Source organism: Cetorhinus maximus, chromosome 3, assembly GCF_964194155.1.
Source record: "Cetorhinus maximus chromosome 3, sCetMax3.hap1.1, whole genome shotgun sequence".
NCBI lineage: Eukaryota > Metazoa > Chordata > Chondrichthyes > Lamniformes > Cetorhinidae > Cetorhinus > Cetorhinus maximus.
In genome coordinates this window covers 157,476,608-157,489,548 of record NC_135881.1, presented here as the reverse complement: position 1 = coordinate 157,489,548, position 12,941 = coordinate 157,476,608, and the positions used below count along the sequence as shown (strand labels likewise).

At 40.8% G+C, this 12,941-nt stretch overlaps 1 non-coding gene across 1 annotated transcript; it reads right to left on the bottom strand.

Moving 5' to 3' along the window:
- Nucleotides 1-2,131: 2,131 nt before the first annotated feature.
- LOC144679269 (U6 spliceosomal RNA) lies at nt 2,132-2,235 on the bottom strand. Its single transcript, XR_013576298.1, has one exon. It is a non-coding gene; the product is annotated as a U6 spliceosomal RNA (small nuclear RNA).
- Nucleotides 2,236-12,941: the final 10,706 nt, after the last annotated feature.

Here is a 12,941-nt window from a genome sequence, read left to right as displayed (position 1 = left end):
ATCTCAGTCCAAAATAGTCCATCCCTTGTTCTGAGACTGGGTGTTTGCTCTAGACTTTTCAGCCAGATGAAACATTCTCCCAACATCTACCCTGTCAAACCCCTTATAAATGTGATATATTTCAATGTTCCAAATTTGATCTGTACCACCTAGAGTAACAAGCACGAAAGGTGTATAGGGACACCAGTTCCTTCAAACCAAGCCACATACCACCCTGGCTTGGAAATATACTGCAGTTCCTTCATTGTTGCTGGTCAAGATCATGGAACTCCCTTCCTAACACACTGTGGGAGTACCTTCACCACATGGTGTGCAATGGTTCAAGAAGGTGGCTCACCACCTTAATCTCAAAAGCAATTAGGATTTGGGCAATAGATGCTGACCTTGACAGAGATACACACATCTTGTGAATGAACAATAAAATCATGTATTATTTCGCAATTTAACCTCATCATTTTCCTTCCCCTCTACTATTGTTTTTGTTCTTCCATGGCCTCTTTTCCTGTTCGTTTTTTTTTCAGTTTTTATGTTCCCTTTTTTAAATTCGTCTTGCAGGAAGTGACAACTTCATGAAAACGTGCACATTTTATTAAATGGTGTAATGATTATGAATCATGTGATACATGGTAAAGATACAGGATAACTATACAATCAACCATCCTGCAGCGTGAACTCCGCAACTTATACAAACCACTTGGCCCGAGTTTGAGCTCTGAATTGCTAGAGGTTATAGACCGTTGAACAGGGAAGATGCGTGACGCATTGATGCCTCCTTACTCGGGAATAAGGTAATATCTAATTGGTGCAGGCGAGTTCGCATGTTCCTTCATTTTACACAGTCCAGAGAATACATACAAATTAAGGGACTGGCTGCAACAAAAGAGCATCCACACCGGACAGGTAGCGTCTTTACCAAAGTTTATAATGAGTGACTGGGGAGGAATACATTTGTTAAAATATAGTAAAATGTTTGGTGTATTAGTTGTAGTCTACTGATGTTTGGGATTTACAACAACTAATTATCACCACTCTGTTTAGTGAAGTGTTGGTTTTGAGAATGGAAATTTGAGCAGTAATCAATTTGATGAAATTGCCTGTTTGTAGAAACCGATTTTGAAACCTAATTTAGCAAGCCTTGCTTTCAAATAACACTATTTTATGTTCTATCCCTGTAACTTTGTATTTTTTGAGCAAAGGCTTGTTGAACTTTTTCAATTTTTTGAAGGACACTTTTCAGAAACCCACGAAATGATTGATACAGGTTAATGTTCCAGATTGACTCTTGTTTCGTAGATGCCCGTGTCAGTTCATCGTTTTTTGGACGGATGAGAAGACGGTTTTCATTAGTTAAAGGTGAAAATAAATATATTTAAACATCAAAAGGATATTGGGGGAATTGCGTTCATTATAAACGTTAGTCTTTGTAAAATACTTAACCTCCAGTTTTCAAGTTAGAATAATCATCACAGCTGCCGATATCCAAAATTGATCATTTGACAATATTCTTGCATTTTACTGAACCTGGACATCAATTTATTTTTGAAATGATCTATTTGATGGGCTGGGGAATGAGAAAGGATATCTCTTCAGTTTCCTATTCGCACACATGCAACTTGTTCCCATGTGATTAGCTACTTTAATTATTCTGAATAGCCACTTCTGCTCAGCTGGTGAGATTCTGTTTAAACAGGTATTTGTGAAAACTGCCTCAATATGTGCATTGTTGTCTTTTTTAAAGTGGGTAGCTTGGCGTTCAATTGCTTTCTAATGTTAAGTTGAACGGAACGTGTTTTATGCATTTTAGTTTGTGTTGTGTGGAGAGGAGATGGTCTTTATTTTCAGTGTGGCCAGTCCTAGGGTAAGATGGTACATTTTGCATATAATTGTTATTCAGTCCAGTTGGTCTATGCCAGTGTTTATACTCCGCATGAACATTGCTTCATCCTAATTCATCTAATCCCTCCAGTGTGTCCTCTTATTTCTTTATCTCTCATATTTATCTAACTTCCCGTTAACTGCACGTATACTATTCACCTCGACTACACTATATGGTAACAATTTGCATGTCCTATTTTCTGGACAAAGACGTTTCTCATGAATTCATTATTGGATTTATTAGTTAATCATATTTTTTTTTATGGAATGCTTCACGAATTTGCGTGTCGTCCTTGCGCAGGGGCCACGCTAATCTCTGTATCGTTCCAATTTTAGTATATGTGCTGCCTAGTTTTGGACTTGCCCACAAGTGGAAACATCTACATTACCCTATCAAATGTCATAATTGTTAATACTTTTATTAGGTCACCTTCCAATTGCCCCTCAAAGACAAGAATTTAAGAACCCCAGCCTGCTTGGTCTTCACTGATAGTTATAGTCTTAATCTTGGTATCTTTTGCATGTTCTCTTATGCCTATGTAATTTTGTTAAATGGAGACCAGAACTCTGCAGACTGCTATAAGGTGTGAACTAACCAAGCTTCTATGTGAGTTGAATATAATTTCTTTTTCCACTGGGCCAGAAATTAGTTCCAGTGCATTGTTTGTTTGCATTTTGATTGCCTGTTTCATCTCTATCCCTAGAACCTCTACCCCATTTAGGCTCTTCCTTGGAAAGTAGTATGTGTCCTCCTTATTCTTCCTACCATTTTTGTCTGATGCTTAATGCATTTCAAAAGTATAGAATTGCTGTCCCCACAATTAGTTGGTATGTAAATATGTTCTAGGACACAGTTTTTTATAGGTCTTGGTATGGCATCACATTCAGAGAAGTGTTTTTGGCTGTGTGACAGACAGTTGAGTGCGTATCACAATGAGTAAGCTTTTGTCCAAACGTTGACAAATATAAACACCCTATAGTGTGTATGCCATTGCATAGGGATAGCAATGGTTGTAAATAGTGATTTGGTTCTTGTATTGACAGTGGTGTGAGATTTCATTAAGGGATATTGATTGAGAGAAAAAAAAATGCAAGCACGATGTTCACTTCTACAATTCTGATGCTAATAGACGATTCTGTGGGAATAAAATAAATGCATGGGGGTGGTAGTGGTGTAGTTGTGGAATTTATTTTTGTCCTATTTATTATAAGATTGTGAATCATCAACCCATGCATCAGGTATACAAGCTTTTGTCTTGTAATAGGAAATGTAGCTGCATATAACTTTTACCATAACTGTAAATTAAGAAAATATGCAGCAATTGGTGTTAAACGTTTTGTAGAGTGTATTTGGCATACCTTTCTTATTCACTTTGTCTTTGCATTTATTTTGATTTACTGTATTGTGTCCTGATGGTTTATATTGGTGAAATGTTTCTAATGCTTGTATAAAGTGTTGAATCTGGAGCAGTGTGTTAGCTGTTTAAATACAGAAAAATCACAAAAAAATCACATGCTCATGTCCTGTAATGATATACAGTACTGTGGGAGTCCTGTATTGTCAGAGGGACTGTCTTTCAGGTGAGATGCAAAGCTGAAGGCCATCTGCCCTCTCCAATGGATGTAAAAGATCCTAAGGGATTATTTGAAGGAAAGCAGGGAGCACTTGCAATATCCTGGCCAGTAGTCAGCTGTTATGACAGCAGTTGGTAAAGGCTGGGTTACTTAAATTCCAGAGGGAAACTTGAACAACTGTCATAACCTATATTTTCAATTGATATGTTTGAGATGCAGCTCTGAATTCAAGAATAAGACCACCCGAGCCTCAAGATTGTTTATATAAAACTAAATTAAACATTTATTCATTTAGCAAGGAATTAAACACATACACATGTCTACAAATTACTACCATAATAACTTTTAAACAAACCCCAAAATTAATCACTCCCAGGCAAATCCTCACTGAGGCAACAATAACCCATAGACTTTAAACCGACACCAGGCAAAGCACATTTGACCTTACAAATTCAAAATGAGGTTCCTTGCAGTTTGGTTCCTTTGCAGACACTGTTGTAGGCTTACAGGCTGGTTAGATATTAAATGCTTTTGACTTGTGCGCACATACTCCTTTCTTTTATACCAAGCTTTTCCTTTGAATGTAAATTTTCCATGGTATCCAAGGCTTTTCTTCACATGTTTTAACAATAACATTTTCATCCCATTAATGTTATTAATATAAACACATTGGCGCCTCCCAGCTAGGTGCAAGATCTTATCCACTCTTTTGAATGGTTTACTCAACAAATGCAAATTTACACTTTACCTTCTCCTCCTCATGTTTATCTAATTAGCATCTCAAAACTGCTATAAAGCAAAGCACCCAGACTAGGGGGCCTTAATCCAATTAAGAGACACACATACAGACTCCACTACAATGAATCAGAGGGTTGTGGGTTCATGTCCCACTCCCGGAAACCAAGAACTGTGAATGTACTCAAAAGGGTTACATGCGATCTGTTGATAACTCGAAAGAGTTACAATTCCAATTTTTGGTTTAATGTTTGTAAGTTTCCTTTAAACTTGGTCCTTGGTTTTTCAGCTGACCTGACTTAGGGGCTGTGCTTGATTTATCCCTTATTTTGTTAATTTAGTTTAATTGGTTGACTCTAAAAGAGTTACAATTTCAATTTAAAAATAATTTGCAATAACATTGTAGCCATTAATATCTCTTCATGACATCAGCCCTCAACTTGGTGTATGTTTCTGGTTGATTTTGCAGTTATACTGGGGAGTTATAAGGTGAGAGTGACTGCCCATGACATCAAGGCAGCATTTGACCAAGTGTTGCATCAAGGAGCCCTAACAAAACTGGAGTCAATGGGAATTTGGGGGGGAAATCTTCACTGTTTGGAGTCATAGCTAACACAAAGGAAGATGGTTATGATTGTTGGAGGTCAATCATCTCCATCCTAGGACACCACAGCAGTGGTTCCTCAGGGTAGTGTCCTAGCTCCAACCAACCTCAGCTGTTTCATCGATGACCTTTGCTCCATCATAAGGTCAGAAGTTGGGTTGTTTGTGCGATGTTCACCATTCATGAATCCTCAGAAGCTGAAGCAATCCGTGTTTTTATGTAGCAACTCTGGACAACAGTGAGGCTTGGGCTGACAATTGGCAAGTAGCATTCCCTACACAAGTGCCAAGCAATGACCATCTCCAACAAGAGAGAATCTAACCATCTCCCTTTGACATTCAATGGCATTACCATTGCTGACTCCCCCACTATCAACATCCTGGGAGTAACCATTGACTAGAAATTGAACTGGATTAGTCATATAAATAATGTGGCTAGAAGAGTAGGTTAGAGGCTGGGAGTTCTGCGGTGAGTAACTCACCTCATGGTTCCCCAAAGCCATCTACATCTGCAAGCCACAAGTCAGGAGTGTGATGGAATGTTCTTGACTTGAGTGGATGAGTGCAGTTCCAAAAACCATCCAGGACAAAGCAGCCCACTTGATTGGCACCAATCCACTACCCTAAGCATTCACACCCTCCACCACTCTCTCAGTGGCAGCAGTGTGTACCAGCTACAAGATGCACTGCAGCAAGTCACCAAGGCTCCTCCAACAACACCTTCTAACCCTGTGACCTGTACCGTCTAGAAGGACAAGGGCAGCAGATGCCTGGGAACACCACCTCCTGGAAGTTCCCCTCCAAACGACACATCATCCTGACTTGGAAATATACTGCCTTTTCTTCTCTGCTGGGTCAAAATTCTGGAAATCCCTTCCTAACAGCAGTGGGAGTGTGCCTATACCACATGTACTGCAGCGGTTCAAGGAAACTGATCACCACCATATTTTTAAGGGCAATAAATGCTGGCCTAGCCAGCGATGTCCACATCCCATGAAAGAAAAAAATTAAAAGTAGTCAGGTGGTGAGAGGTTTAGGTAGAGATTAGTTGACCAAAGCAGCAGATGCAAACTTAGAGGAAGCTGGCATGATAGCATAGTAATTATAATCCTGCACTATAAATCCAGGGAACAAACAAATCCCATAAGGCAGGAATTCAAGTTCTGTTAACTAAATATTGAACTTTTTATTGTATACATAATGGTGACCATTAAACTACACCAGATTACTGTTATTTTAAAAACCCATCTGGCTCCCTATGTCCTTTTCAAGAAGGAAATCTATCATTCTACCTTATCTGACATAATTATGACTCCCAATCCACAACAATGTGATTGACCGACTGTTAACTTTTTAAATGGCCCAACAGGCTATTCAGTTGCTGTAGTAACTGAAGGTATAGCTGCTGCTGCTGCCCATCAGGAGTCATGTTCTTGGAGGCTGCCACCAATGAGCCCTGAGCGTGGAGGGTGGGACTTCCTGACAAGAGTCCTGATCGAGCATGTAGCACCTGTCCACTCCGTCAAGTCATTACATTTGGCGATGAGGGTAAAATAGCTCCGACGCTGCACCTCGCCTTGTTAACGTGAATAAATTGAATCTTTAACAAAAGAAAAGGCTACTCACCAGTCATGCTACTCTTTGGCAGAATCGATCCTTATCTTGCAATGATGGAAGATAGAACCAGCACGTAGAGCGCCTTGGTTTTTAATTTCATTCGCTGCGAAATACCATGGAGGAGAAGCAGAAAGTAATCCTTTTGAGTGTTTGTGTTAGCAAGACATGCAATCTCATCCGCAGCCTGATGGCTCCGAACGTGGTCAATTCTAAGTCCCTTAATTAATTAGTTGACCTCGTGAAAACGTATTTCCAGTCAAAGCCATCTGTAATAATGCATTGGTTTAAGTTTAATTCCACCATTGGGGTTCCAGGAGAGGCCATTGCAACCTATGTAGTGAACCTGAAGCAGTTGACAGAACACTGCGACTACAGGGCCACATTAAATGATACGCTGTGGGACCGATTAGTTTGTGGAGTTCAGGATGACTTCATTCAGCGCCGTTTACTCACTGAGGTTGACATTGACTTGAAGGGCACCTTAGAAATCTCCCTCACCATGAAAAGTGATGTGAGAGACTCACAGGCTTTGCAACACATACAACATGGCACTGTTTTTCACGCTTGGCAGTAGATTCCTGCTCCACATGGTGTTAAAGCCAGACCTACAGCATCGAAGCAAGATGCAATATATGCTGTTAGAAACATGAAAAGGCCTCGTAGAAACACTTCAGCGACTCCATGGTTAATTTGTTGTAGCTGTGGGGGTGACCACGGACCGGACACCTGTAAATTCAAGGAGGCAGAGTGCCATTGCTGCCATAGGAGGGGCCACGTAGTGGGGCAATGCAGGGCAAAGTCAAAACAGCCCTTAGAGCTGTAAATCAGCATGATTGAATTAAAAAATACAGCAGAACCTGAAGCTCCCAACACCTAATCCCTGTATAACGTCACCACTGTAAAAACCAAACCTATCACTGTCACAATCCAAGTTGCTGGGAAGCCATTAATAATGGGGATGGATACAAGAGCCTCAACTACAGTGCTGGGAGAGTGCATGTTCAAATATTTTAATGAAGGTATCCAGTCACTAAACCTGTAGTGGACAACTACTAAATTAAAGACATACTGGAGAATCTATTTAGGTAAAGGGCATCACCACAGCACCACTGTCCGACAGGCAACAGACAGCCCAGTTGCCTGTGATAATAGTGAAAGGAGAATGACCCTAGTCTTCTGGGCCAAGACCGGTTACAGAAAATCGAGCTTGACAGGTCTGAAATATTTCACCTGAAAACAGGAGGAGTTCCTGAACTGCTAAGGAAATACGACAGGGATGAATTAGGGAAGTTAAAAGGCTTGCAAGCAAAAATATGTGGATCCTCAAGCGACATCACGTTTCTTTAAGGTCAGACTTGTGCCTTATGTGTTGAAGGAGAAAGTGGATTCAGAACTGTGCCAGTTAGAAAAGCTGCACATCATCCAACCTATCCAATTCTCGGAATGGGCAGCACCCATAGTTCCAGTGGTTAAGCCTGAGCAAACCATACACGTTTGTGGGGACTATAAATTAACCATAAATAAGGTGGTAAAACTAGATAAGTACTCCATTCCAAGGATAGGCGACCTATATGCAAAGCTGGCTGGAGGCAAATCCTATCGGATATGAGCCATGCTTGCCAACAATTAGAGCTGGATAGTATGTCTAGAGAATACGTGACTACTAACACACAAGGGTCTTTAATCAGTATACTCACATACCGTTTGGACTATCGTCTGCATGTGCTAGCTTCCAAAGAGCAATGAGCAATGGAGAGTCTTTTGCAAGGACTTCCCCGAGTGGTAGTGTACTTAGATGATGTTCTGATCACAGGGTCAACTGAGACAGAACACTTGGCCAACCTGGTGCTAAGAAGATTAATGGAAGCTGGTGTACAATTAAAGAAGGAAAAATGGGTGTTTCAAGTGCTGGAAGTTACTTACCTGGGTCACAGGGTGAATGCCATGGGTTTGCATCCAGTAGAGAAAATTTGGGCAATGAATGATGTGCCCTCAATGTAGCCAAACTCAAGTCCTTGCTGGGTATGATCAACTACTATAGCTGCTTCTTGCCAAACTTATCAACTGTGGCACCATTGCGCGTGTTGTTTCTTTAAAAAAAGCAACACTGGTAGTGGAATTCACAGCAGATGCACATTCAAACTGGTTGGATGTACAGAAGGTCAAATTGCCAACATTGGGCGCAACTATTAAGAAACTGCGTTACTGTTTTAGCTTACATGGCCTCTTGGAAATCATCCTTTTTCTGATAATGGTACAGTCTTTATAAGTAGAGTTTCAGAGATTCATGAATTTAAATGGAATCAGACATATTAAAACAGCCCCATACCATCCCTCATCAAATGGTTTAGCCAAGAGAGCTGTTCAAACTTTCAAGTCTGGAATGAAGAGCTTATCAGAATGTACTCTAGAAACTCGACTTTCCTACTTCTCAATTATTGTACAGTGTCACATTCGACCACGGGTTCAACACCATCTGAATTATTGATGAAATGCTGCCTACAAACAAGGTTAAACATGATGTTTCTAAATTTAGAATCAAAGTAATCAAAAATTGAATCATGATATTCACAGCAAAGCTTGCGTATTCAGTGTAGGTGACATGGTATTTGTGCAAAATTTCAGAAGTGGACTGTTGGGTCCCTGGAACCATTGTCTCAGAGACTCATCCCTTCATCCTTCTAAGTGCAAGTGGAAGATAGAATTGTTCGTAAACACATGGACCATATTCATGATAGAGACATTTCAACAACCAACTGTTCTGCCTGGGATTAACGTTGAACCGTCAATTTCTGAGGTGACAGATCGACCTAGAATAGACGTGTCCGATGTGTCTGGAGTTGTCAAATCCAGAGCTACTTTCTAATGTCTCTTGCTGCAGTTCCTGATCCTGCTGAGGAACTTCAAGTGGTAGAGCTACGCTGCTCTAGCTGTATAAGGAGAGCACCTCAGAGACTTGATCACTGAAGTTGTATGTTGTTGGATATTCAGATGTTCCCTGTAAATAGAAACTGAAAAAACTCGGAGGAGGAGATGTAATAACTAAACGTAGCCGCCTCTGCTATCATTCAAGAGCCACGTGATGCTCTTGAAGGCTCCAACCAAAAAGCCCTAAGTGTAGGCAATCCGGCAGATGGGGCTTCCTGACGAGAGTCCTGTAGCACCTGAAAAACTCTGTAATTAAATTTGTGTCTTGTTGAAACCCGTCTGGTTTGTAACAACTGCATAGGAATGCACATTAAATGGTGGCCTTGTTGATGATTCCCACATCCTGTGAATGATTTTTAAAAAATTTTTAAACAGTGCCTGGCTTATGTGTGGAAAACCATCCATATCCTGTTTTCTTAATTTAGTCCTCCTTTATTTCGTTACCCCTACCCTTTCAAATGACTGACTACCTTCTTTGGAAAGGAGATGTAGAAATGGAGAACTGGATGAATTCCCTTGAGCTGTCATTGTATTTTCCAGGCATTTCAAATGATTTTGGCAGAGGCGTAGGGTCTGAATTATTTTCATGTTGTCTAGCACTGACTTTTATCCTCATTTAGATGTCTTTTAAGAACCTGTTTCAATGAACGATATGTGGCCTGTCTCTAGTAAAGTTTAGGTTGAACTGCATATTACTGTTACTGCGTATTATATTTGAATGTAAACTTTCCCAATTTTTCAAGGAGGAAGAATTGTACTAGGAGTGACCGAAGATATGCCAGTTAAAAAGGAATTCATGGTAAGATTTCCAAAAAAACACTTTGTGCTGTTAGCCATTACATATGCATATCTGGCTGTGGAGCTAAAAAAAAATCCAACATCTAATCTGTGTCACTGCTTGCTATGTTTTACTAAAGCATCTGAACAGATTTGCTGGACTAGGGTGCATAACATTTTTAGATTGTGTACTGTCTTGGAAGTGTCCATCCGTAATTAGCCAGTCTGTGATGGATGGCGGGCATCTCTCTTGCTAGAAAGAGACAAGTGATTATAGCTTGAGGGGGCACCACTCTGCGTCAAGCATGGCTGACTAGAAATCTCTCCCACCTTTGCTGCCTGCCCTGGGCACTTTGGAAAGTTTAGCAGCTTGATTTTCAACAAGTACTGGAATAGGACTTGAACCTGGAGCTTCTGGCTCAGCCCGGTAGGTACTACCTACTAAGCCACAAGACCAACCTGTAAATGTACTAAAGGTTTAAGTTAATCTCCCAAAACATATGTGCCCGGACGGAATGCTTCAGTTGTACTGTGCCTTTGAGATGGCAGTATCAAAGATTTTCGTCAGGCTAATCCCAAGTATGTTCGTATGTCCTGTTTCTTGTCTCAAATGTGCTGCTGTAAATGAGATCACACTCCCTGTGGACAGTCTTTCCACTAGTATACAATTGGTCTTAATATGAAGTTGAAGGTTTTAACATAAGGTTTCAAAGATCCCAGTCCTGTCCCGATGATTTTCTACCTGATATTTACTAAGAACATCAGAACAGTGAACAGGATTAGGGTGTATGCTTTGCCATTCACTAAGATCATGGCTGAACTTCCAGATCAATTCCACTTGCTCTATCATTATATCACTTGATTCCTCTTGATATTAATCTCAGTTTTGAATAGACTCATCAACTGAGAATCCACACTTCTCTGGGACAGAGAATTTCAAAGATTCTTCATTGAGTGAATAAATTTCACAATCTCCGTCCAAAATGCGGAACCTTAGTTCTAGACTCTCCAGCCAGGGGCAGACTGTCCTTTTTGTGTTGCCAATCAGAATGCAGGGGGTGCTTAAGAATAAACGTTGCACAGTTCACCAACTTGCTGGCTTCTTCTGGATTGCACTTTTTTGTTACTTAGGAAATTATTAGAAATTTTAACAGTAAAATTGAATAATTATCCTGTTATAAAGCCAGGGCACAAACCTTTGTCCAGGTCATCATAAATCTCCCCAAGACAGTTGAGATTGTATTGTAGTTATTTATTTGGAAATGACTCTTGAATCTGCTTCCACCTCCCTGTTGTGCAGTGCATTCTCAGTCATATCAACTCGCTGCAAAACAAATTCATCTCCCTTCTGGCTTTTGCCAATTATCTCAAATGTATGTCCTCCGGTTACTGATTCTTCAACCAGTGAAATTTGTTACTTCTTAACAATTCTGGCAAAACTTGATTGTGAGCACTTCGCTTGAACTTCTCTGCAAGAAGAGAAGCCCCAGTTTCTCAATTGAGACCAAAATGCTGCAGATACTGGATATATGAAGCAGGTCTGAAAGCTTCTGTGGTGAGAGAAATAGCATTAACGTTTCAATGACCTTTGATCAGGACTGGGAAAAATTAGAGATATAACTAGGCAAGTACTGAGGTAGGGAGAAAGAGGAGGGGGAATAACAAAAGGGAAGGTCTGTGATAGGGTGTAGGGTAGAAGTGATTAAATGATGAGGATTGGTGGTGTGAGGAAAAATGAAGTGGTAATGAAATAAGTAAAGAAACAAATCTGAAGGAATGGCAGAGGGCTGCAGTCAAAAGGAGAAAAAAATCCCAAAAGAACAAAAGCAAAATTGGAGCAGAGGTTACAATCCAACCCTGACCAATTTGGCGTTGTTATCTGTCATACTGACCTCTACTGCAGCCCAAAGCAGCACTCCAGTGCAGACCTGTAGAGTGCTTAAGTTGGAGTTTGGTGACGGAGGGAATTTAAGGGTTAAAGTCTAGTCTGTCTTTAATTTAGTAATTAACTGAAAGTTGCTGTTTGGGTTGGAAGAAGGTGAGTTTTAGGCCAGCTTTAAAGCAGGGTTTATACAGGCTTTGCTTGCAGCTACAACTAGTTAATTAGTTAACTGGCTTAAACAGGTTTTCAGAGGCTAGATTCAAAAAGTACAAAAACAGGCCATCATATAGTGCTGCTTCGGGCTGCAGTAGAGTGCTTAAATTGGAATTTGGTGACAGAGAGAGTTCGATGAGGAGGGAACGAGGTGATCCTTTGAGTACCGTGAGTACGGTCAGGTAAGTATTTACTATTTTTAACGCTTATAGTTTTTAAGGTCTTATTTTATGGTTCATCGTTTGTAAGGGCTATATTCTGTAACAACGAGGAGCAGGGAAGAAGGGCCCTAGAGTAATTGATATTAAGTATCTTCCAAAAGGTTTCATTTAATTTAAAGGAGTAAGTCATGGCAGGAGAGCTCAAAACCATGGTGTGCTCCTCCTGCTCTATGTGGGAAGCCTGGAACATTTCCAGTGCCCAGGCAAGCGTGTGTGCGGGAAGCATCTCTAGCTGCAGCTCCTGGAAGCCCAGGTTTCGGGGCTGGGGACACTGTGCATCTGCGAGGCAGAGAGTATCGTGGATAGCACATATAGAGAGGTGGTCACACCGCATGCTAAGAGTCCGCAGGCAGGAAGGGAATGGGTGACCACGAGGCAGAACAGGAGGACGAGGCAGGCAGTACAGGAATCTCCTGTGGCTATTCCCCTGCAAAACAGATATACCACTTTGGATACCATTGAGGGGAATGGCCTCTCGGGGGAAAGCAACAACAGCCAAATTCGTTGCACCATGG